This window comes from Lissotriton helveticus, chromosome 5_1 (genome assembly GCF_964261635.1).
Source record: "Lissotriton helveticus chromosome 5_1, aLisHel1.1, whole genome shotgun sequence".
NCBI lineage: Eukaryota > Metazoa > Chordata > Amphibia > Caudata > Salamandridae > Lissotriton > Lissotriton helveticus.
In genome coordinates this window covers 1,651,791,317-1,651,805,482 of record NC_136065.1, presented here as the reverse complement: position 1 = coordinate 1,651,805,482, position 14,166 = coordinate 1,651,791,317, and the positions used below count along the sequence as shown (strand labels likewise).

The window sequence follows — 14,166 nt, the reverse complement described above, 5'->3', positions numbered from 1 at the left end:
CTCTAAAGGGCGTTTCTATTGTAAATGTGATTTTTGTATTAGGGACAGCACCCCTGGGTGGAGTTAGGGCAGATGGTCTGAGAAACCTAAGAGAGCGGATGGGTAGGCAGATAGGATAACTGCGGGACACCGATTCACAACGAAGACTAAGGGAAGTGAGTGATCTTCTTTGGAAGTCACCACGGCTGACACCTTTTTGGGTTAAGATTTTACTAAGTAGGGATGTCATTTAGTCTAGTGTAGGGACAGTCTAATCTGGATTTTCTTCCTTTCTGTAAATGACTCACAAGTTACAGCTTGTGTCTATTCTTGCAACTCTGATGATTTTTGAATTGGTTTTGGTGATATTCTTCTGCCGACTAAGAGCATTTAGAAAATGTATGTTTGTACTGATACCAGTATATCTTTTGTATCTTATTTTGAGATGTTTGTATCTCCAGTTAACTTTGCCTTTATAATAAACTTTTAAAACTTATTCGTAGTAAGTGGTTCTTTAGAGTGGTGTAAGTCCTTAACTGCTTGACCTAGTAGTGGATTGCCTTTTACTCTATGACAGGTATCAACGGTTCAGTCGACCTGAGTTGGGATCTAGATCTATAGCAATAGACCAGAAATCCCGCCGTAACAGTTGGTAGCAGAGTAGGATGGTTACTTTCTAGAGGAAGGTGATCTAGACTAGGTTAAGATTACCCCAAGGTCCCTAGAGATCGAGAGATGAGCAGCGGAAGAATCGCCTGCCGAAGAAGGTGCTGACGGTGCGAGAGAAAAGCAGCAGGGTCGGACGAGAGTGAGTATAACAAGGGTCATGCGTTGACAGATTGCGGTGTCTTGTGTTGTATCTGTATTGTAATGTCATGCGGAGTTGAATGCCTGTAGTGTGATTGAGGGAGGGTTGTGAGCACGCGCAACCTGGAAAACTGGTAAACTGGCAACCTGGCAAACTGGGGAACCGGTGAACTGGTGAAAATCTTAAGTTCGGAGAAGAGCTTAAGTGGTTCGGGTGTATCGAACATCCAGAGTAGTTGTCGACCAGAGTAAAGGGGGTCATGAGGTACCATTGATCGCCCGCAGGACCGAGATAGGGGGAACGCAAGAGTGGGTGTGTGGGTAACGGACGCAGGTCGAAAGTTACCATGTGTAAGTAACCTATCAGTTAAGGCGATTGTCTGGACGTACACGGAAAGACATTTCGTCAGTTAAGGTGACAATTACAGTTAGACTGTGGGCGTACAGTCAAGGAAAGTGATCGCTTGGTCGGAAGTAATCATTTTTTTCAGAGTTTGAATGGGACGCATGCATGGCCGGGAGACGAGCTGAGAAAGGAGGGGAACTGCTGCGAAGGGGAGACGAGTGACGTCAGCGAGAGCCGCGCTGTGATAGGCCGGTTGGTGTGAAGCCGCTCTGTGATAGGCTGGTTGGTGTGAAGCCGCGCTGTGATAGGCTGGTTAGCGAGAACCGCGCTGGGATTGGTGGATTGTCATCAGGAAGTAAACGAACGCGGAGAAAATAGAAATTTTGTAGATTTTGAACATGAAGTGTTTTAAATGTTTGAGAGCGATCTTTAAGAGGAAAAGAAGAGAATCTTATTACGGGGAAGAGGCACCGCCAGAGGGTACACCAGCTCACTATATGGCAACAAATGTTGGGTTGCATACTATACTGTGGCTTGATACTTGGAGTAAGATTACAGAAGGGAATGAAGAACTGACTTTTCCGAAATACGGAACGTTTAGACTAGAAGTGTTGCATCAGCTGAAAGCAGTTATGTCCTCATTGAGACCTTTGCCTAGATCAACACAGTTTGAGGCCCTTAATGCGTGGATTAGGGCGGCGCACAACAGGAATCAGAACAGACACCAAGAAAGGGTAAAGCGATCAGTAAGGGCAGTGCAAGATGCCAAATGGGATGCGGAAACCAAGAAATGGAGGGTACAGGCGATTGAAGTGGATAAGTTGTACCCAGTGAGAGAGGTTACAGGAGAAAAGAGACCCATAGAAGAGGATGACGAGAGCGAGTCGGAGGATGGCCTAATAAATAGGTTGTTGATAGATAGACCACCTCCGGACAATAGGGAGATAGAAGGTACTGAGCTCCCAAGGGAAGATAGGGTTGACATAGAAGGGAATAGGCCACTCCCTATAACGAATTGGGTACCTACCAAAGCTGAGGAGACACCTCAACATAGTCCTGTACAGAGTGTAGTCGGAAGGGTTGTGGTGCAGAAGATGCCAGCAACAGAGAGGGTTGAGTCTTATGGATTGCCAGATGATCTTCAAGTACCCGTTACCATAGGTCCTATAGTGTCGGTTTATCACCCAGAGAAAGGGAGAGAGGAAGAACAGGTACGGCTAGACAGAGAAAGAGTTGAGATGGAAAGAAGGAATAACACGACAAATGCCTGGAGGCAATTGCCAGGACCGATAACGTGGAGCACCCCATTGGATTCAGCAGTGGGTCCCGTAACAGAGCAGGGGGGTCAGAGAGGACCGATGGACCTGAGGGGACGACGGCCGAAATCCTATAAAGAGTTGATGGCTGACTTGAAGGAATGGGATAGGTCCACAGAAACACCGAGCAACAGGTCAAGAGCAGAAGCTGAATGGGGAAATCGAGGCAACGGGACATTATCTCACTGCGGGGCTAGCGAAAGCAGTCAGGAGTGGGACGGTAAAAGTCAGGAGAGTAGAGGAGTTACACGTCATATTGACGGTGGAAATGGGCAGGAGCGAAAAGGTAGAAGTACGGAGTGTGGAGAGACGTCTCGTCTCATTCAAAGTGAGGGAGACCAAAGGACACAAGAGTACAGGGATAGGTTTAAGTGCACTCTCCACGCACCTGATGATAACGTACAGCACTGGAATCGTGGGAACATGGGGAACTGCGAAGGATCTTGCCATGCGTCGATTGATCAGAGATCACAGGCAAATTGCGAAGGCATGAGGAATAATGGAATGTCTTACCATGCACCTAGAGAAACCAGGCAGAATGGGAAATGTGGGACTATGGGAAATAGAGAAGTGTTTCACTATACACCCAGAGAGGATGGAACTGCATGGGACCTGGAGAGATGGGAGCATGGGAGGACTCCCCATAACACGCCTGAGCCCAGACGTAGGACTCAGAGCTGTGATGGGAGAGATGTAAATGGACTCTCTAGAGATAGCATACTGAAAGCTGTGATAAAAGCCAAAAGACTCGATGTGACCAGCTTAAAATCTGACCTGGACGAGATAATAGATGGTGCGTTGCCTTTAGAAAGGATTGACATGTATGAACAAGATGAGCTGCTGTTTATAGCAAAGGATATTACTCGAAAGGCAAGAGCAACTCATGAGAAACTGTCTGAACTGGCAGACAAGTATATGGTAGATTTGTCCAGAACAAAGGCATTGCAGGGTAACCATAGGTTGCATTATTCAGATCAGGACTTAGAAGAGAGGAGGACAACTGGATTAAAAACACACATAAGGGAATTGATCACAGGAATAAGAGCATGGAGAGATCTGGACAAATGGGAAGAGAGGTGGTCCAAAAAGGGAACTGTTAGGCGGAGCGCAAATGTGATGTCTCCGGAGGGAAGGCTACTGCAGATGGAGGCATTCCCTTTGTGAGAAATAGCGAATGGGAGTTATGTACACGTGCCCTGGAGTAGGGGAGATTTGGCTGCATTTACCAACTCATTTCCGAAGTTAAGGGAAAATCCCGTAGAGTGGTACAAGCAGGTAGAGAGGTTTGTCAAGATTTCAAAAGTATTGTGGATTGATCTGAACACCTTATTCGACATTGTGGTCCCAGGAGACTTGTGGATAGCATGCAAGGTTAGTGTCGAATGGCCAACTGCAGAACCAGAAAGGGATGCTCGTACTAATGGACCGTCAGAAAGAGTAATGTTAAAATATGAAAGGGTGATGACATGGCTGAAGGAGAAGGTGCCACCACAAGATATAGATTGGGTAAAAATAGACCGAACAAGACAGGAACCCAAGGAGACAGTTCATGAGTTTTATAAACGATTGCTGAAAACGTTCAAACAATACAGTGGATTAGATGTAATGGATCCCAAGGAGATAGGACAGTTTGTATCGAAGTTCGTTTTGGGATTGAGACCTGATATTTGTTTGATGATTCAGCAACATTTAATTTGTTGGCAAAACAAACCATTGGATGAAATTTTGAGATACGCAAGGTATTGCAGTGATGAAATAGATTCCAAAGCAAAGAAACTAAAGGAGAAACTGATGATGGTGCAGATGCAGTCGGCTGGAAAGGGTGGACAGCAGCAACAGGGAACAGGGACAATGGGACGGAAATCAAATAGTCAGAATAAGGACAACGAGGAAAACCCGAGACCTAGAATAGACGTTGCTACATTGAAAAAAACGACAAAGTGTCACCAGTGTCACCAGGTGGGACATTGGAAACGCGAGTGTCCCTATAACCCTGAAAACGGAGACCTAGAAGTAGGGGAGGAGGAAATTCAAGAAGTTCCGGTTCAAGGGGTGACAGTGCCAAGGAGTAAGGTGGCCAAAGGGGGGACTTCGGCTCCACGAGCTCAGTTCCTGCAGCCACCAAAGATTACGACAGGGGTAAAGATCTATAGACAAATGCCTCTTTTTATAGACGAAGAAGAGTGTTATTACGTTGATCCATTGACGGGACGACGTGTAAGTAGAGAGGAGGACTGTACCCTCGGGGCAGTTCTAGAGGTGGATCAAAGAGGACCGTTTGTTGAGGCTGAAGTGGCAGGGTGTCCTACAACATTCTTAGTAGATACCGGAGCTACTCAATCAACTTTGAGATCGGTAGTGGTTCCAGATCTACCAATGTCGGGGGAAACAATTCAAGTGGTAGGAGTCGCAAATAGGAGAATGACTAGCCCTTTGACGGAACCAGTGCTAGTGAAAATAGGAAACTACACCGATGAACATCAGTTTGTAGTATGTGATTCTAGTCCTGTGTGTCTGTTAGGAAGAGACTTATTGTGCAAACTGAACTGCACAATATACTGCACACCTCAGGGAGTGGAGGTACAGACTACAGACGATGATGCTACCTTTAAAGTTGCAAATTCGAGAGTATGCGTAGAACTGTATCCTACCCTGGCTGTGGAGGAGCTTCCTTGGGACTTACGAGATACGGTGTCATCAGAGGTATGGGATTTTACTGGAGAAGAGATAGGATTGATCAAAGGAGTAGAACCAGTGAAGATCATGGTAAAACCAAATGTTGAATATCCAGGAACGCCTCAATACAAATTGACCCCGGAGACGATTGCAGGAATAAAACCCGTAATCGACTCTATGATTCAACAGGGAATACTGAAGGAAGTCGTGGGTAGTCCATGCAACTCCCCGATTATGGGTTTGCAAAAACCTAGTGGGAAATTTAGAATAGTACAAGATCTTCGAAGGATTAATAACATAGTTGTTTCATGTTGTCCAGTGGTACTGAATCCATCAGTGATATTGTTTCAGATACCATTCCAAGCTGAGTGGTTCACAGTGATAGATCTTTGTCAGGCTTTCTTTTCCATTCCATTAGATGAGGAGAGCCAGTATCTTTTCGCTTTTAGGCTGGAAAATCGTGTCCTAACATGGTGTCGTATCCCACAGGGGTATACAGAAAGCCCATCAATTTTCAACCAGCTATTGAAGAAAAATCTTGAAAGTCTACTACTGCCACAGAACTCGGTTCTGGTCCAGTACATAGACGACCTACTTGTTGCGTCAGGAACGGAAGAAGCTTGTAAGATAGATACCATCGCCTTGCGGAACCATTTAGCTGAAAATGGGCATAAGGTATCTCCGAGCAAATTGCAGTACTGTCTGACAGAAGTACAGTACTTGGGTCACCGGATAGAAAAAGGAAAGCGCAAGGTGTCACCAGATAGGATAGAGGCGATAATGAAGATGAACTCGCCTACGACACAGAGAGAAGTCAGGATGTTCCTAGGAATGGTCGGTTATTGCCGACAGTTGATAGCTAACTTTTCCCTGAAAGCAAAACCCTTACAAAAACTGACGCACAAGGAGGTGAGTGATCCGGTACCATGGGACAAGGATTGTTTGATGTTGTTCCTACAGCTGAGAGAGGACTTGTGCCATGCTCCAGCTTTGGGGATGCCTGATTACGAAAAACCATTTTCACTTTACTGCTGTGAAAGAGAGGGTTGTGCTTTGTCAGTTTTATTACAAACTCATGGAAATGCCCGTAGACCAGTTGCATACTTTTCGGCTACTTTAGATCCGGTAGCCGCAGCGTTGCCCGGATGTCTCAAATCCGTTGCTGCAACAGGTGTCAGCATTGAAAAGTGTGAAAATATAGTAATGGGACACCAATTAGTGGTGTATGTACCTCATTCTGTAGAACTGTTAATGACCAGGACCAAGACACAGCACTTAACCAATAATAGGCTCACGCGCTACGAGCAAGTTATTCTTGCTGCGGAGAACGTGACCCTTAAGAGGTGCTCTGTTTTGAATCCTGCTACATTGATGCCACTTCCTAATGATATAGAAGGCGAAGAATGTGAAGATCACGATTGCCTTGATGTGACTGAACTATGCACCAAGCCAAGACCAGATATTGTGGATGAGCCGTTGACTGACCCTGATGAAATTTTCTTTGTTGATGGCTCATGTTTAAGAGACGATACTGGTCGGTTGAGAGCAGCTTATGCTGTTTGCACCATTACTGGAGTGGTGGAAGCCGCTTGCCTGGAAGGAGTACACTCCGCTCAGGTAGCCGAAATCATTGCATTGACACGTGCCTGTTTAGCAGGTAGCAAAATTAGAGTCACCATTTATACAGATAGCCAATATGGTTTCGGTGTAGTTCATGATTTTGGGCAATTGTGGTCTCAGAGAGGTTACATGACCTCCTCTGGTTCGCCTATTCGAAATGGGGAATTTGTGCGACTGTTGTTAGAAGCATTACAAGGTCCAGCAGCATTTGCGATCGTTAAATGTGTAGCCCACACCAAAAATACAGATTTTGTGTCACAAGGTAATCGATATGCAGACGAAGTTGCTCGATATTGGGCGGAGCAAGGATATTCTTTCACGGAAGTGGAAGTAGGTGGGACTCAGGAAAAGACAGAGCTAAACATGATTCTAGAGACAGTTGATACCTGGGAGAATTTAAAAGACATGCAAGAGAACGCACCTGATTCTGAGAAAAAGGCATGGGAAACAGCAGGTTGTGTGAAAAGTGAAATGGATTTGTGGGTTTCAGCAGATGGAAGGGCAGTATTACCTGATGAATTAGTGAGTCCAATGGCATGACAGATACATGGTCCAGTACACTTAGGAAGAGATGCCATGCTGAGGTTATTTAGGCAGACTTGGTATAATCCAAGGTTTAGGATTGCAGCAGAAGCAGTGTGTCAACGATGTGTCACATGTCAGCAATTGAACGTAGGGAAAAGAACACCAGTTACAATGAGTCACATTGGGAGGTCTGGGGGGCCTTTCAACCGAATGCAATTAGATTTTATTGAGATGCCAAAAAACAACCGCCTCAGGTATGTTCTGGTGGTTGTATGCATATTTTCCAGATGGGTCGAAGCATACCCTACACGCAGGTGCGATACACTCACAGTAGCAAAGTTGTTGCTTAGAGAGTTGATCCCGCGCTTTGGGGTGCCGACCTCCTTGGAATCAGACATAGGAACTCATTTCAACAGTGAAGTTGTGAAGATGCTTTGCTCTGCATTAAACATTGATCAGAAGTTGCACTGTAGCTATCGACCAGAGGCTTCAGGTATCGTGGAGCAGATAAACGGAACTCTAAAGTCCCGAATGGCCAAAGTATGTTCATCAACGTCCTTAAGCTGGCCTGATGCTCTGCCCTTGGTACTCATGAGTATGCGTAGCACACCAGACAGGAGGACAGGTCTCTCTCCACATGAGGTTTTAATGGGGAGGGCAATGAGACTTCCGTCTGTTCCAACTACAGCTTTGTTGAATATTACAGATGACCTGATCCTGGATTACTGCAAGGGACTTTCTGACGTCATTCATTCTGTGTCTCTTCAGGTGCAGGCTGCTGAAGTTCCATCTTCAAGAAACCTATGTCACGACTTGTGCCCTGGTGATTGGGTGCTTGTGAAAAAACACGTCCGGAAGAACTGCCTAGACGTGCGTTGGAAGGAGCCCTACCAAATAATCCTGACAACGAATACTGCTGTAAAGTGTGGAGGGCTGCCAAACTGGATCCATGCTTCCCATACTCGAAGGGTTCCAGCACCCTTAGAAGAAACAGCTCCTCTCACAGATGAAAATCCAGCTGTGGACGGCGAACCACTAGAGGGGATCAGTCAAGCTGTGGGGGTGTCAAAAGAAGTTGGAAGTGCTACAGATTCAGCAGAAGAAAGACAGGACGACAGTGAAACTGAAGTTGCCACTGAAGGAGAAAGTTGCTGTGAATACGGCTCAGACACAGATCAAGACAAGACGGATCAAGAACCGAGTGTGAGGACAAGAAATAGGAGAACAAGGCGTGGAGAAGCTAGTTGGCCTGAAAGAAAGACGAGGCCGAGCTTGAAGCCAACTCCAGAGAGAACTCTTGCTCCTATAGCTGAAGACTCGGATCTGGACGAAGGTGCACAAAGACAGGAACAGGAAGGTCCGAGAAGATCGAGGAGGGTGCGAGTGCCCTGCAGAAGATACGCTACTCCTGAGTGGACCTACCTAGCAGCAGATGTCCAGTGCACGGAGATCCGGGAGGGTGAGGGAAGTGACAGTGACCAGTACTGACCCAATCATAACATTGGAAGTAGTGTTGTTGGTACCAGGAGTGGAGGTCGAAGGGTTGCTGACACTCACTATCCCCAATCCTCCTTATCTGAGCAGGATAAGAGAAATGGTTTTAAACAGAATAGAATTTCCGACTTTTTGTTCAACAATGCCAACACTCGAGGAGATCATTCTTCGTTTGGAAATATTAGAATACGTGATTAGAGCCGCTGGAACACGTATGATTCCAGATTGCTAAAGACTTTGTAAATAAACAGATTGGAAGATAACCTAGCACCAAGTGGAAGAAGAAGAAATTTAGGGACTTCCATCTAGTGGACGGAGAAGGGCTAGGGTTGTTTGTTGTTATAGAACTCAAAGACTGATCTTGCAGAAGGGATTATCAGCTTCCAGGTGTGGTTCGGAAAGGCTGAATAAGCAAAGAAAAGAGACTTTGTGTTGTGAAAGAAAATCAGAACTACACTATCTTGAGATCATGGAGGCCGGCAACCCAAACCGCAGGACAAAATGCATAGTAGGCACACTTTTAGTGGGAGTAATTTTTCTTATAGTTTTAGTAGTTACTATATCATATGTAGTGGGACATGAAAATGAAGAGAAAGCAACAAAGGAAGCAAAAATTGTATCGATACAGAAACCTACTACTGCTGGTCAAAGGGGGGACAATACAGAGAAAGATAAAGCCTTACTAGCAGCAGAGACTCGTAGGTTGCATGTGGATGAATCACAGGGAAATTTCAAATCAAATGCATATGCTAAATTGCTCTATGAATATAGTGATGCTATGGAGGCAAAGGATTGCTATGTGTGCATGCAATTGCCAGCCTCTGTAGACGAAGGTATTAGATATCATCATCTTCCATTGACTTATGGAATCACATGTAGTTTGTTGCTTAGTATATTTTATGAACGTGATGGGTTTGAGTATTATTTTTCAAATTTTGATGCTGTTTTACCAGAAGTTCCAAACTACAAGCACATGAACAAGTGGGATTATTATAAGAGTGAAGATAGATTAAAGAAATTTTACATTCCTTGGAAAACGTTGGATACTTCACATGCCCGAAGAAATAATTTGACTTGTAAAGTATCAGAAATTGAGAAAAGGTTTATAGGACAGGTGGATGATCGGTACAGGAGACAGAAGATCTTAAAGGCTTCAGGCCAATGGAAAACAGATTGGACCGAGGAAGAAAGGTCACACAAAAGAAAGGGTAGTAATGGTCCAATAGCTTTAGATCGAGAGCAAAAAGGGAAACTGTGTATGTATACGGGTAAAACCTACTATGAGAATGTGTTTGTGGGAGAAGTAAATTGTGAACATGCTTTCCAATTAGAATATTATACAAAGGATTTCTTGAAGGGAATGCAGGTGATCCCGAATGTATATTTTGTTTTGTGGAAGAAATGCATACGTGAAACTACCGGAAAATTGGTATGGATCATGTTATTTGACAATTGTCTTCCCCAAAATATACCATGCTAAGGATTTAGAAATTATAGTGGGAGGAACTCAAGATAGAGGAAGAAGGGATGTAAGCTATGAGGAGGTAGTTGGAGACGTATTTGGTGCTATGTTTCCTCTTTTAGGGATAGTACTGAATGACGTCAAGATTAGAAGATTGGCAACAGTTGTAGATAGGTTGTCCGCCAGTACTGCTAGATCATTAATGCTGGTGGAGGGAGAGATGCAATCGATAAGGGCAATGGTTCTTCAGAACCGACTTGCTCTAGATGTTCTGTTAGCGAAAGAGGGAGGAGTGTGTAAGGCTTTGAAGGTTCAGGAATGTTGTACTTACATTCCAGACAATTCAAAACCTCTAGAAAAATATATACGGAACATTACTGAAATTCATCATGAGATTGAGGATTTGACACAGGTAAATGTGTGGGAAAAAGTAGGTCATGGAATGGGTAAAGTTGGAGGTTGGTTTGCCAACCTAGGAAAGGGTTTCATTTGGTACATACTGAAACCTATCATCATAATAGTGATTTGTATAATCACCTTGTGGGGATTGGTGCAGCTGTACCAATGGTATAGATCAAATAGGTTGCAGAGATCCATGAGAGAGCAGGAGAGGAGATTAGCTGCGATGCAGGATAATCAGTACAGGAGTCTGAAGGCTCTAGAGAAGATGAAACGAGAGAGTACTGCAACGAGTTCTGTTTGATTCAGTTCATACCTCAGGGATGGTGTTGTGATGGTGATGACTACTAAAAGTCATCAAAGGGGGGAACTGAGAGAGCACAAATCGAGGAAAAAAATAGAAGTGCACCATATTTACAAGCACGTTGCATCAGTTTAGTAAAGATTACATAAGAGTGTCGAATTTATAGAGTGAAAATACATAAGAGTGTTTAATCAAAATAGAATGCATATATCAGTGTGAAAAGCTAATGTAGAAGTGTGTAGAGATGTTAGAATGATGTTGAAATCCCATGTTATGTGGCTGTTGCAGAGGAGAATGTAATTCTGCTAAACGTAGAAAAGTGTAGGCCACATGGCAGTTCACAGAGAATGAAAGGTGCCGTTACACTCTCACATGATATGGATTTTTAATGTTGTTGTAATTCAAAGTATTGTTGATCATAGAACTGAAATATATGTTTTATAGAAGCGTTTCATATAACTATTGTGTGTAATAAGTTAGAATACTGTTTAGACTAAGAAATTAAAGGTTTACAGAGTGCACAGGCTCGTTTCATGTAATTCTAATAGGCCTGAATAGATAAGGTCGTTTCTTTTGATCTGCATGTGTTAGTTAGAGGAAGGTCATGTTAAGCATAAATTGCGGAGCCTGCTCGAAGGTTTACGAGCTAGAAGATACGGTGCAGGCCGGAATTTGGGGCCCACTGTACAAGTGTCTGTTTGCAGGTGCGAGGAGGTTCCAATCAAGAGAGTGATGAATAGAGTTTTGTTCAGGGAGCCAGGCACAGGCCTGGAGGAGGCTTCAGGAATTTCCTGGGGGGTACCGTCCTGCCGGAGAAGAGCCTGAGAAGCAAGGTCAATGCTAACGATGGGCCCAGAGGAGTATCAGCATGGAAAATGCCAGAACCAACACCACGTGAGGGGCGTCTCTAAAGGGCGTTTCTATTGTAAATGTGATTTTTGTATTAGGGACAGCACCCCTGGGTGGAGTTAGGGCAGATGGTCTGAGGAACCTAAGAGAGCGGATGGGTAGGCCGATAGGATAACTGCGGGACACCGATTCACAACGAAGACTAAGGGAAGTGAGTGATCTTCTTTGGAAGTCACCACGGCTGACACCTTTTTGGGTTAAGATTTTACTAAGTAGGGATGTCATTTAGTCTAGTGTAGGGACAGTCTAATCTGGATGTTCTTCCTTCCTGTAAATGACTCACAAGTTACAGCTTGTGTCTATTCTTGCAACTCTGATGATTTTTGAATTGGTTTTGGTGATATTCTTCTGCCGACTAAGAGCAGTTAGAAAATGTATGTTTGTACTGATACCAGTATATCTTTTGAATCTTATTTTGAGATGTTTGTATCTCCAGTTAACTTTGGCTTTATAATAAACTTTTAAAACTTATTCCTAGTAAGTGGTTCTTTAGAGTGGTGTAAGTCCTTAACTGCTTGACCTAGTAGTGGATTGCCTTTTACTCTATGACAGGTATCAACGGTTGAGTCGACCCGAGTTGGGATCTAGATCTATAGCAATAGACCAGAAATCCCGCCGTAACAATACTATGAAAGCAGGAAAGGGAAGCTTGTCAATAAGCAAACTTAAGACAAGGTGTGACTCCTAGAAAGAATGACTTGGAAACAACATACAGAAACTCACATATAAAAAGGCCCTGATGAGGCTTGAACTCATGACCCCTGGTTTACAAGACCAGTGCTCTGCCACTGAGCTACAAGGCCAGCCTGCCAGCAGTATGTAAATCGCTTCATGTATTCTTACTGCGGTATGAAGATATCTATGATTTTGAGACTCTGTATGGAAATGCAGTTGCATTTGAATGTCTACATGCGTGCACAAATTGAAGAGCATGCTTAAGACACTTTTCTTGGAAGTAGGAAAAACTCCATTTTGATTTGAGAACATAAGAGTATTCACATTTATGACCATACTGATAGCTCTAGTTAGTATGTCCGCAATCAGTGACAGATAGAGAACTCACTTATTAGAAGTGATCTGTCTCTGTGGGGCAGACATATGTCACCAGTCATACACTTGAGATGGCTGAAACTTTAGGAGAAAGAGCTGCTTTCTTATCAGTCTATCTATTGATGGAGCGAGATAGAAAACAAAATTTTGTTTAAACTCGTGAAGTCACATTTCCATAACATGAATAATAATATTAATGATTTGTGATTTGTCGTGCTAATACAACTTAGATTAAACTTTACACATGGGGGGACTAACATGTGTGCTCATAAACGTGCATAATTGTTGCATCTTTTTGTTCGTGCAAAATAATAAAATAATTTATTGTTTTCGTTTTTTTTGTCATTACTAACTGCTGCAAACTTAAAAGAAGCATGTGCTTGTTTTGCTTTTCCTTGTCTGTGTAATGTCATTTCCACTATTCTAGGTGCATATAAGTCTCATGGATTATCGAAGACTGGTAGATATAAACGCTGCTTTATTTGTTTGCATTGGCTAGGTAACATTTGATTAATCGGGTGGGTTAATTAATTAGTAAATCTTGGGGTGGATACAGAATTTACATTATTTCTTACATTAATACTTTTCTTGTGTTTGTTTTATACTAGAAAGCATAAGTTGCCTGCTTTTGGGCCTAGTTTACTCGAGCTACAAAAAGATGAATTTTACTTCTGCAAAAGTCACGAGACGCCCATTCTGAAATAAAATGTTCGTCAAAAGCTGCGTTCACAAAGCAAAAAGCTGACGTGCTATCATCATTCTGTCGGACATGGCCAAGGTCGAAAAAGAACATTTTGTCAGCCCTTAACTTGGGATCCGCGGAAGTCAATTGGAAGCAATGAGACATTTGTAGCAAACCTAGGAAGCTCCTGGTTGCATACAGAAAAGACAATGGTCCTTAAGAAAAGTGACCTAACGGAACTTTTGAAATGTGGGTGACATGTCACTTGTCACTCTCAGCCAATGGGACGTCGAAGATTTCTGAAAACTTTCCTTTGCGTAGTTTAGTTAGCGTAGAAAGGTATAAAAAGTCATGCCCCTAGGGATGGGCTGGCTGCTGCTTTCTGACTTTCCGATGAGGGTGAAGTGCTGTCGGACTTTGCGTGGAGCACGTAAGAATCCTCAAAGAACTTTACTTTAATTTCTATCTATTTAGTTTAGTTAGGGACTTAGGTTTTAGAAATGCTAAACTTTAAATATTCACTTTAAATTTGATTCATTTGCTTAAATTGTATTTTTCTCACGTCTCTTTACAAACATGCTTGCTTCAATGCTAATA

At 43.4% G+C, this 14,166-nt stretch overlaps 1 non-coding gene across 1 annotated transcript; it reads right to left on the bottom strand.

The window, feature by feature from the left end:
• Nucleotides 1-12,568: 12,568 nt before the first annotated feature.
• Nucleotides 12,569-12,640, bottom strand: TRNAT-UGU (transfer RNA threonine (anticodon UGU)). Its single transcript has one exon. It is a non-coding gene; the product is annotated as a tRNA-Thr (tRNA).
• Nucleotides 12,641-14,166: the final 1,526 nt, after the last annotated feature.